This window comes from Eretmochelys imbricata, chromosome 8, assembly GCF_965152235.1.
Source record: "Eretmochelys imbricata isolate rEreImb1 chromosome 8, rEreImb1.hap1, whole genome shotgun sequence".
NCBI lineage: Eukaryota > Metazoa > Chordata > Testudines > Cheloniidae > Eretmochelys > Eretmochelys imbricata.
In genome coordinates this window covers 11,728,198-11,741,381 of record NC_135579.1, presented here as the reverse complement: position 1 = coordinate 11,741,381, position 13,184 = coordinate 11,728,198, and positions in this window count along the sequence as shown.

Sequence of the window (13,184 nt, the reverse complement as noted above, 5' to 3'; positions counted from 1 at the left end):
TCAGTGATTGCAAATGCAAAGGGAGGCATCCAGGAGACAATGTGTATTAAAATGTGGTTCCTGATATGTAATATTTTGAGAACCTCTGAGCTTAGTTAAGGCACAGTGAGCTCTGAGTTACTTCATTTCAAATAAAAAAATATTGTTTAAAACTGACTCATTTAAGAGCAAAATCAGATCACCTTTCTTAGGAATAGTAAATTAAAAAAAACCATCAGTGCTGGACATCAGGTGTTTGACAGAACATAACTCATGAGAGAGTCTAGATAATTGCAGTAAGCCACAACAAAGTGCTAGCAATGAAATTGGAAGGTTTTCAAATTCATCCCATGAATTTAGCAAACCAGTCTTGAAACGAGGCAAGACCTTTCTTGTAGACGTGAATGTCACTAACTGGCATAGAAAACGAAGGACACAGAGCCTTATTGAAGGCTAATGTAGTGGGATTAGACACAGTGCCATAAATTCATCAAATCCTAGAGGATTCTTTGTTTCTTTTGTTATGTTTTGATGTATTTTTTTTCTTTGGAGAGATGAAGGGGCATGGAAAGAATTAATTTAAAGGGGTGTGAACTTGTTTGTGATGGGGAGATAAGGATTGTAGTCCAAATTGTGCATGTTAGATACAAATTCAGGTTGACAGCAGTGCTGAGTCATGCTGCCTCAGAGGGGCACAGCTGCCACCCTACCATTTAGGAGGGTGCTTCCTGGATATGGTATTGCGGGGAGTCGAGGAGTGGAGGAATAATGGAGACGGCGGTGGTGAGACCAGATAAGGAGAACATTGGACTCTCTTGCATATGAAAGGTGAACTTGAGGCATGAAATAGGACTTTCTGGGGCTTGAAAAGGCCAGTGGGCACTGCCAGATGGTCAGTACCAGAGTTCATTCATAGGTTTGTAAGTAATTGTAAATTGTAAATAATAAATTACAAGTTAGTTAATTCAGTCTGGAGTGGAGCTGGAGTGAATGGGGATCTCTTCAGTGGCCTTTGAACACCTACCATGCCTATTAGAGGACTCCTGCTCCTGGCGACGGAGTTCTTGTAACAAAGGAGCAGGGGGAGAGGTGACCTGAGATAAAATTTCCAAGTGAGAAGCTTGGTGGTGGCAGCAGGTATTTGAAACTGGGTCAAAGGAAACCTGAGGTCATCACAGTACTGTACACTCCTGTTACCTCCGTATAGCTTGGCAAGTGATCTCCACAGTGTAACCCTCTAAGTAGCTGTCTTCTATGTAGGGCTAAAACGCTATATAAAGACTTCATATTAAAAGACTGGAAAGAGCCGCATTAACAAATAGAAATGAGATGACGTGATCTATATGAAAAGCTCTGGTGCTGTACGTGGCCTGGCTCCAAAAATCTGGATGTCATGAAATGTCTGTCTGGTGATTGCAGATTCCCCCTCCCCACCCCAGTATATGGAAATGAGAAAAGTTTAATAAAAAAAGAAAAAAGCAGGGGTTGAAATATCTCCTACCTGAATAATTCACTTGTGCTGCATCGCCCAACCTCTCTTGCCAGCTAAAACTTCTACAATGCTGATTAACTGGTCAGCAGGCCCCAGTAAATTGCACTGTTAATTCAAAATATGCTGTGTGGGCAGACAGCAAACAGATGGCTCAGGGTAAGAACCACAACCAGTTATTTCTGAATAAAAGCCTTGGTGCCTTGTTACCCGTTCAGAACTTGTGTTTTAAAAGAGTTTACTCTCATGGAGCTATCCAACGATTGTGTTAATTCTCCCACAGGTTTAGCGACAGCAGTGTGCTTATATGTCCTGCTTTGGGTGGGATAGCCACAGTGCTACTCTTCAGCAATGCAGTATGTTTGTTGTCCATCATCACGGAAAGTTGCCCATTGTCCTATGTTTTGACCCCACCATCCTCCATGACTTACTCCTATGCTGTTCTACCCATTACAAAGATAGGGGAATGTCACCATGGTGAATCTGTGCAAACAGCTATTGAAGACAGATGGAGAAATATTTTTTCAATTTACATCTTACTATCACATGGCTTTGGCACATTAGGGACGAGTAGGCGTATGTCACGCATAGTGTAAGTACAGGAGCTAGGTTAATGCAGCAGCAAAGTATTTGTGATTGCTTGTTTGAATTAACCCCTCACATTCACTTTCGGATATACAGCCTCTCCTGTTTGCTTTCTGCAAGTGCATGTGGTCAAGTTTTTGTTTGTAAAAATATTTTCAGAAAGTGATGTGAATAGCAACGAGAATAACCATGACAATTTATCTGGAAGTGCTCACATGGCCATCTTGAAGGCTCTTTCGGGGTTTGAAAATCAACCAAGAAGACAGTAGAAACAATCCCATGTGATTGTGGTGACCAATCCCACAGTTTGAATTATGAAAAACAAATAATATTCAAAGTAATAGTGATGGCAAATAGTTTGCAAACAATGCATAGGTTGAAAAATGTTCACGTAAAGTGTTCATTGGATAATTGAGTATGTAACCCTAAAATTGAAGTCTGTTTTTTTGAAACGAAAAAAGGACTAAATTAAATTATTCACTGTGTATAGTTCCTGTGGCTCTGGTAATACCTTTAAATCAACTTCTAAATTTCCTGACACTTGTGTGTTTCAAGTTGTCAGTCTTGTATTAGCATTAGCATGATAATGTTCTTCTAACATAGGGCCAGTTTTCAGAAATGAGGGGTGTGCAACTGGATGCTAAAATACCACGACTGCACATGCAAATTGCTTATTTGTACAAACAAATTCACCTACTTGTGCATTTTGGATGCCTAACATTTTTTAAACTTTGATATAGATTATTTTTCCCCTGAACTTCCTGTTTTGAAAGGAAAAAAAAGATTTTAGAAAATCCAAATTGATCTTGAATGCAAACAAATTAATTTCAATGTGTGATCTTGTAAAAAATGCATGTGTGTGGACCGCAAATATATATATCTATGTGTCAACACACTGAAATAAACATGCTACCATCGCTAACATATGTATATATCATGTGTTCTGTATGTATGTATGTATCTGATATATATATATATCAGTAAGAAATTATATGTAATACATTTGGGGAAAATGTACTTGGCAAAAGATGGCATTCTATTTTTTGGATACAAACACCTGGTTACTCAAACTACTATCTCACGACTTCATTAGCAAATTCATGACTATTTTTATAACTAGGACTCTCCCTCCTCGGCCTGGTGGGATTTTTAGAATATTCCAGAATAGCGTGGCCAAGATTTTCAAAAGTGACTACTGATTTTGAAAATTGGGCCCCTGTAAGGTGTCTCAAGTTGGGTACCTAAAATCACTAGTCACTTTATAATACCTTGATCTGTATGTTTTAGATGAGATGTGTTTCCTTTCTTTTGGCTAGTGTCCTTACTTAATGTGTAGAAATGAAGTTAACAGTTTCAACCAGCAGGTGGAGTCTAAATGGAATAAAACAAGAGAGAGAGAGCCATGCATATTCTTTAGCCCTTGCTCAGAATTTTATTATCAAAAGTACCTCCTATGGCTTAGAAATTTTTAAAGTTCTAAAGAACCCTAAGATCACTTTGCATTCCATTAGCTGTAAGCCCTGATAGGCTGTTTCAAAGGGTGGCATATGTAGTTTATTAATCTCACTCATATCAACTTCAGATAACATGTGGAAGGGTTAAATAATTGTCTGTATTCCTAAATGAAAAAGAAAGTAAGCAGTCAATTAACATAGTTCTGTGAAAAGAAAAGGAGTACTTGTGGCACGAAAATAGGATTCTAGGTCACCACAGAACTGTATCATGTTACAGACAGACATCATCTTCCTTTCCAAATGCAAACAGATGGACATCGTACCAAAAGGACTGAAGATAAAAAATCCATTACAATCTACATACCACACAGACTATGCTGACAGCTTGTGCCACACGCTCTCAAAGAAACTGCGGAATCACCTGATCAACATCCTCTACAGCAAACAGGGAAAGATTAAGAATGAGCTCTCAAAAATGGATACTCTCATAAAAAACCAACCTTCCACACAAACTTCCTCGTGGCTGGACTTTACTAAAACTAGACAAGCCATTTACAACGCACACTTTGCTTCTCTACAAAAGAAAAAGGACACTAAACTTTCTAAACTACTACATGCTACAAGGGGCCACAGCAATGGTTCCCTCAACCCACCTAGCAATAGTTAACCTATCCAACTATACTCTCAGCCCAGCAGAAGCAGCTGTCCTATCTCGGGGCCTCTCCTTCTGCCCCTCCACCCCCACGAACATGATACAGTTCTGTGGTGACCTAGAATCCTATTTTCGATGTCTCCGACTCAAGGAATATTTCCAACATACCTCTGAACAACATACTAATCCACAGAGGTCTCCCTACCAACACTACAGAAAGAGGGATTCTAGGTGGACTCCTCCTGAAGGTTGAAACAGCAGACTGGACTTCTACATAGAGTGCTTCCGCCGACGTGCACGGGCTGAAATTGTGGAAAAGCAGCATCACTTGCCCCATAACCTCAGCCATGCGGAACGCAATGCCATCCACAGCCTCAGAAACAACTCTGACATCATGATCAAAAAGACTGACAAAGGAGGTGCTGTTGTCATCATGAATAGGTCGGAATATGAACAAGAGGCTGCTCAGCAGCTCTCCAACACGAGTTTCTACAAGCCATTACCCTATGATCCCACTGAGAGTTACCAAAAGCAACTACAGCATTTGCTCAAGAAACTTCCTGAAAAACCACAAGATCAAATCCGCACAGACACACCCTTGGAACCCCGACCTGGGATATTCTATCTACTACCCAAGATCCATAAACGTGGAAATCCTGGGCGCCCCATCATCTCAGGCATTGGCACCCTGACAGCAGGATTGTCTGGCTATGTAGACTCCCTCCTCAGGCCCTACGCTACCAGCACTCCCAGCTATCTTTGAGACACCACTGACTTCCTGAGGAAACTTCAATCCATCGGTGAACTTCCTGATAACACCATCCTGGCCACTATGGATGTAGAAGCCCTGTACACCAACATTCCACACAAAGATGGACTACAAGCCGTCAAGAACACTATCCCCGATAATGTCACGGCTAACCTGGTGGCTGAACTTTGTGACTTTGTCCTTACCCATAACTATTTTACATTTGGGGACAATGTATACCTTCAGATCAGCGGCACTGCTATGGGTACCCGCATGGCCCCACAGTATGCCAACATTTTTATGGCTGATTTAGAACAACGCTTCCTCAGCTCTCGTCCCCTAAAGCCCCTACTCTACTTGCGCTATATTGATGACATCTTCATCATCTGGACCCATGGAAAAGAAGCCCTTGAGGAATTCCACCATGATTTCAACAACTTCCATCCCACCATCAACCTCAGCCTGGTCCAGTCCACACAAGAGATCCACTTCCTGGACACTACAGTGCTAATAAACAATGGTCACATAAACACCACCCTATACCGGAAACCTACTGACCGCTGTTCCTACCTACATGCCTCCAGCTTTCACCCTGACCACACCACACGATCCATCGTCTACAGCCAAGCTCTGCGATACAACCGCATTTGCTCCAACCCCTCAGACAGAGACAAACACCTACAAGATCTCTGTCAAGCTTTCTTACAACTACAGTACCCACCTGCGGAAGTAAAGAAACAGATTGATAGAGCCAGAAGAGTTCCCAGAAGTTACCTACTACAGGACAGGCCTAACAAAGAAAATAACAGAACGCCACTAGCCGTCACCTTCAGCCCCCAACTAAAATCCCTCCAACGCATTATTAAGGATCTACAACCTATCCTAAAGGATGACCCAACACTCTCACAAATCTTGGGAGACAGGCCAGTCCTTGCCTACAGACAGCCCCGCAACCTGAAGCAAATACTCACCAGCAACCACATACCACACAACAGAACCACTAACCCAGGAACTTATCCTTGCAACAAAGCCCGTTGCCAACTGTGCCCACATATCTATTCAGGGGACACCATCACAGGGCCTAATAACATCAGCCACACTATCAGAGGCTCGTTCACCTGCACATCCACCAATGTGATATATGCCATCATGTGCCAGCAATGCCCCTCTGCCATGTACATTGGTCAAACTGGACAGTCTCTACGTAAAAGAATAAATGGACACAAATCAGATGTCAAGAATTATAACATTCATAAACCAGTCGGAGAACACTTCAATCTCTCTGGTCACGCAATCACAGACATGAAGGTCGCTATCTTAAAACAAAAAAACTTCAAATCCAGACTCCAGCGAGAAACTGCTGAATTGGAATTCATTTGCAAATTGGATACTATTAATTTAGGCTTAAATAGAAACTGGGAGTGGCTAAGTCATTATGCAAGGTAGCCTATTTCCCCTTGTTTTTTTCCTACCCCACCCCCCCAGATGTTCTGGTTTAACTTGGATTTAAATTTGGAGAGTGGTCAGTTTGGATGAGCTATTGCCAGCAGGAGAGTGAGTTTGTGTGTGTGTGTGTGTGTCCCTGGGAAAAAAAAGGGGGGGCGGGGTGAGAATGCCTGGATTTGTGCTGGACATGGCCCACCTTGATTACCATGCACATTGTAGGGAGAGTGGTCACTTTGGATGAGCTATTACCAGCAGGAGAGTGAATTTGTGTGTGTATGGGGGTGGGGGGGTGAGAAAACCTGAATTTGTGTTGGAAATGGCCCACCTTGATTATCATGCACATTGTAGGGAGAGTGGTCACTTTGGATGAGCTATTACCAGCAGGATAGTGAGTTTGTGTGTGTGTTTTTTGGAGGGGGGTGAGGGGGGTGAAAGAACTTGGATTTGTGCAGGAAATGGCCCAACTTGATTATCATGCACATTGTGTAGAGAGTTGTCACTTTGGATGGGCTATTACCAGCAGGAGAGTGAATTTGTGTGTGGGGGAGTGGAGGGTGAGAAAACCTGGATTTGTGCTGGAAATGGCCCAACTTGATGATCACTTTAGATAAGCTATTACCAGCAGGACAGTGGGGTGGGAGGAGGTATTGTTTCATATTCTCTGTGTGTATATAAAGTCTGCTGCAGTTTCCACGGTATGCATCCGATGAAGTGAGCTGTAGCTCACGAAAGCTCATGGTCAAATAAATTGGTTAGTCTCTAAGGTGCCACAAGTACTCCTTTTCTTTTTGCGAATACAGACTAACACGGCTGTTACTCTGAAACCTGTCATAGTTCTATGAATAGATAAAAGGGGAAAAGGCACTTATTGCTGCTGAACTAACTTCCTGATTGTACGTTTTCTTGTTAGTTCCTAACAGGGTTACCTACCCGAGAAAAGAAAAGACTGAGAAGGACTCACTGGCAATACCACATAATGAAAGTGTTGCAAACTCCACATGAATTGCAAGTTTTATCAGACAAAAGTCCTGGTGCTGTGTTGGTAACAGTGGGGGTTGAAGGTGAGGGTGAGTACATAAAAGATTGCAAATTGTTCAGATGCTGTGGTAATGAGGGCCAAGTAAGTACCTAAAATGGATTTGAAGACATTCAGATTAAAAATGTCCTGTACTTAAATGAGCTACAGTGGTGTCATTGTCATTACATATGTCTTGCATGAGAATGAGCATTTGAGTTTTTTTCAGACTAGTAATTTTCTAACACATTTTTCAGCTCAAATTTAACCTTAAAATCTGGCCCTTACAAAACTTAAGACTAATATTTACACCATTTAAAAAAATCCAGTGGAAACAGCTTTTTCAAAAAGCAAATGGTCTCCTATAAGTGTTTGCAACTGAAATACTGCAGACTTATACCAAAGCATAAGAATCTGAATGTCAAAGTGATCAGGAACTATATAGAGGGGATTGAGCCCCCACATTTTGGATCTAGATTTTGATCACCTCACATTTGGCATCTGGGGTTTGGTTTACTGGCAACTGGTTACAAATAAAAATGATATGATTGCTCTATTACTATTTCCCAGGCTGACAGAAATGCATACAATAAATAGAAATAGCTACAGTTTAATTAGATTTTAAAAATTATTTCAATTATATTAATCTAAGGTGATCTTAGAAACATAGATAAGCAAATGTGTTTATTGAATATATATGGGATCAGTCTTTTTGCTGGCCTACACTGAAACACCAGGTATAAGGGAGCTGCACCAGTTTACACCAGTAGGGAATTTGGCCTGTGATTTTTACCTGGATGGTGTCATTTTAGGGCTGTAAGCCTATCAGCAGTAGCTCAAGGGCCATACCAAATTACTTACTGTGGAGCAGATTGCATTGTCTCTCGTCTTCATCTCACAAGCAAGACCTCAATTACAGTTATAACATGGCTGCCTCTGTAATATTGAGGCATCAGGAGTGGTTTAGTTTACCCCGTAGGCATCAGTTCTGTGAGGAAAAGGCTACAGCTGTGGAGGCACAATACTGAGCGAGGTTAAATGGAAAAGAAAACTAATCTTTTAAGGTAATATGAAACAAAGAGGTTTCTTTTCCATTTAACCTCACTCAGTATTGCTGCCTGCACCAAATTTATATCTAGGATAAATCTAGGTCCTTTTTAAAAAAATTGAATTCAGGTATTTTTCGTAGTGAAAATAAGATAATATGATCTTTGATTGTGATACTTTGAAATATTTATTGAAAATGTGTGTGTGTATATATTATTATATTCATTACATGTCTCAGAATAAATGACAACATAAAAAATAATGAATGCTCCTGTTTGGTTCATCGTCCCTATTTGGATTTGATTTGTGTTTAGAGAGCTGAAAACTCTTCAGAACTGTACAGATTTAGATATTCTAGAGCACTGTTTTCTGACTGACAAGTTAGGACTACGGAGAGAGGACTCTTTTCACTAATAGGTTACTACACTCCTGATTTTCTTGCAAGCTTCCTGGCTGAATTACATTCTGTTCTGCTTAGGATCTTCTACCCCCCTCAGGATGGTAGCATTTGAGTGCCTTCCAGTAGTGCATCAAGCTATGTGGCGAAACATGAATCAGGTGTGATTCATTCTGTCTCATCCTTTCCTCAGGGAGAGAACTGGGCAACGGAGGGTGTTGTTTTGGTAGGGTTTTGTTTTTAAATGCTGTCTTGTGTTTATGTTAGAGAAGGCTGCACGTGCATCATACCCTCTTCTAAATAATTTGCTCGCTGACACTGGATAGTTGGTCCATAGTAGTGGCAAACTCCTAGTTTATGGTCAGAGGTTCTGAAACCTGAAATGGGGCATATGAAACCATAATTTTGCAAAGCAGAAATTACTCTAAAAACCAACAAAATTGAAGTGAGAATTATACCTTTTCTACACAGTTTTTGAACCATCCTATCATATAGAAAGGATGTGATGTCCTATTAAAGTCCATGTTTCCAGATATCTATAGAAAGGAAATTTCTGTTAAATCATGTAGGATGTTTCCATAAGGGCATTATTAATGTCATTCTAGTGTTGCCTCTGCTCCGTGCTGTAACAGACATATAGGAAGAGATGGTCTCTGCCTAAGAAAGTTTTAAAATCTACTTGAGGCACAGAGAAAACAGTTCAGGCCTTGTTAATATATTGGGTGATAGTACAAACCCAAATACAGAGAGTAAATCTTGGAGTTCTATGTAGGGCTTTACAAGAGACATGTATGTGAAAAAGGGATTTGCAGGAGGAAAGCTAGGCAGTTTGGAGCGTGCTGTTTTTGGAGAATGCCTTTCAAGATGAGACCAGGGATAGAGTAGAGAGTGATTGACTTTTATTGACTCTCTGCACCCTCTAGTGGGGATTAAAATTAATTTTTTGATTTTATAAAGATTTCAAGCAGTCCTGGATGCCCCCGGCTTCACCTCTTTACAATGAGCAACGGGTATTGGAGAACACAAAAGTAGCCACCTTTAGCACATAGGAAATGGTTGCATCAGGACTATCAGCAGGGACAGGCTGTGTGAGGCAACAATATTTATTATTAATGTGTGTTGCACTAATAGCATGCATGACACTTCACTATTCAGCCATTTGAATTAAAACTAAGAGGACTGTTGTGGGGATGTGTGGTTTGGAATGCCATTCATGATGTGCCATCGGATGAGCAGGCTGGCGATGCAGGAACTTAAAGTGAGGCTGAGTGGTTTAGCTCCTATACTGCTGGAGACAGAGCATAACAATAAGGCCGAAAGAAAATTGTTCCAAAAGGTCCTAGCAGTGAGAGGAAGGGTGGATGTGTGGCTAAGGCACTGGGCTGGGCTTCAGGAGATGTGGGTTCAATTTCCAGCTTTACCACAGACTCCTTGTGTGAGCTGATCTCAGTTAGAGCCTCTGGGTGTAACAATAATGCTAATAATTAGCAATACTAATATATAGTGAAGGTGTGTGGGGTGGGTAAGACTGGTGCCCTAGTTGGCATCACTCTGTGTATTTGTGTAGTTTTCTCATTTTGATTCTGGTGGTATCTGAGTGTGATAAGCCTGACTCCAGCCCCCATGAATCCTGTGCATCACCCACTTCATTAAACTATTTTTTTTTTGTATTACAGTAGTGCCTAGAGACCCCCACTGTGATCAGGGGGCTACATTGCACTAGATGCTATATGTACACATTATTATTATTATTATTATTATTCCCACAGCACCTAGCAGACAAGGGACCAGGACCCCACTCTGCTAGGCACTGTACAAACACACAACAAAAAGATGGCCACTGCCCCAAAGAGCTTACACTCTAAGTATAAGCCAATATAAGATGGATACAGACAGATGGGGCGGGGGGGGGGCAGGAAGTATGAGAAAACAATGAGACTCTGTTGGTCAGCATGGCAGGCAATGATCTCAGCACACCAGTAACCTAACTGTTGTCTAGTTTTGTGTAGGCATCATGGCGAAGGAGAGTTTTAAGGAGGGATTTGAAGGAGAACAATCCGCTTTGAGGATGTTTATGGAAAATATGTCCCGAGCATGAGGGGCAGCATGGGAAAAAGCATGAAAGTGTGTGACTGAAAATGTAACAAATGGGCAGTGGAGGCTGCATGCTGGGCCAGTCAGAGGCAGGAGTCAACATCCTGATAGTGAGTGAGAGAGGATAGGGTGGGAAGGGATGGAAAGAGAGAGGTGACATTGTTAAAGGGACAGGCTAGGAAATGGTCTTTGCAGCAGCATTCCGGATAGATGTGAGCACGGCAAAATTGCATTTGTCAAGGACAGAGAGAAGGATGTTGCAGTAGTCCAGACAAGAGACAGTGAGAGACTGGATGAGAGTTTTAGCTGTGTGGATGGATGGGAAAGGCTGGATCTCAGAGATGTTATGAAGGAAGAATCAGCAAGACTTAGACATAACCTGGATGTGAGGACCTACAGAGAGATCTGAGCAAATTGTGTCTACACTGCAATTAAAAACACATGGCTGGCCTGTGCCAGCTGACTTGGGCTCACAGGGCTTGGCCTAAGGGGCTGTTTAATTCCGGTGTAGACGTTTGAGCTCAGGCTGGAGCCTGGACTCTACAACCTGAATGTCTATACCACAGCTAAACACCGCAGGTGTCTAACTGCAGTATAGGCATATCCAAAGGTGATGCCCAGGTTACAGGCCTGAGTGACAGGCAGGAGGCTGGTCTTGTCCACAGTGGTTGAAAAGGGAGGTAGCAGGGAGGGAGAGGAAGAAAGAAGTAAAGAAAGGAACCATGATCGGATCCTGTACTGTGGAAGCAAAAGTGATTGTTGTGGTCTTAGTGTCAGACATTTCCTTGAAGGTAATTAACCAAATTATCAGTAAGTAAACTGTGACACTGAGCAATTACAAGCCCAATTTGCTGTGCTAATATTCAAGAAACTGCAGCCAACTTTCTTTTGTTGCTTGGCAACTCACACATGCTTTGAAATTTGTTTAGAATAGCGAGTGATAAACATTTTTCAAATAGGCAAGGTATCATTGGCGGCAAACCTAGTGTGCTGCAAACATCCAGAAGCCTGGAAAAACCCACCCAGAGAATTGTTAATTTTTTCTTAAAAATGCTCCCCAACCTTATTAAGTAAAGAGACGTGGAGCAGAAGCTTGAGGAAGGGAGAAAGATCTCCTGACCTTTAAAAAGGCCCTAACTATTTCCATACTGCTGTGCTTAGCATTCCTACCATGTTGCTCCTTGTTTTGCCAACTCAGACTCTCTGTTAAGCTTTCCCCTTTTACATTGTGTTTGGTGAAGATGCTCACCTCCTGATACTGGATATCACTGCACCAATAAGAAAAAATAGCTAAATCCACAAGCGGCACCGTTGTATATATGCATTACAGCCCATCAAGCACATCCTGTGCAATCAGCATGTTATCACTAACATCTAGGTTGCACGTGTGGCCTGTGGGAAATGCACTCGTTTTCAAGGCAATTTTTTTTTTTTGCTGATCTTGATCCAGCCAACATGCCTATGTGTTTTGTTCCAATAGTGATGTGTGCTAAGTGGGTTTAAAGTGCTACCATTCTGCCTTGGTAGCACTCACTGTGCACTCGTGTAAATGACTGCACAAGGTGCACGGCCATGGAAAATCAGGCCTTCAAAGTGCAAAAATGGGCATAGGACATTTGACACCCTTCTCCTTCCTTCCCTATATAGTGGGTTGACAGATTTCCTATGGATACATATTTTATATCACAGTGGCCCTGAGAATCTCTCCTTCCTATATTTTTAATTTGCAGTAACCAATAGAAATCAGAAGTGGAAAAGACCTGTGTCTATGTATTCTCTCTATATGCTTCAGATTCCATTTTCCAATGTGAATTTCATTTAATTTTTGAACATAATTTTACTGTTGTCAAAATATTTTAAGCTATTTCCTTAGGCTGCTGATTCCTCTGTCTTGTTTTCAGACATTCTCTTCATTGGTTTTGATAGACATCATATTTTCAGATGATACTGTGCTTCTTGTCCCCAGAAGCACCCTTTCCCATTGCTTTGTCTTGATATTTGAATATTATCTCAGTTGCCTTGCACTGACACTGCTAAGACACATTCAAGTGATATAAAGACAATTTAGCTATCAAACAAATGATTGAAAATTGCTATTCTACCTGCTCAGCAGTTGATTTTCAAATGTAAATATATTGGCTCTTTTAAAACATTTGTCTTCAAAACCTGACACTGTAATATCTCTTAAGAGATTTTTTTTTAGGTACCACATGCAGGCTACTAACTTGTCAAGCATCTTTCGGTCCAATGTGATTTTAATAGGGTTAAAAGATTTATG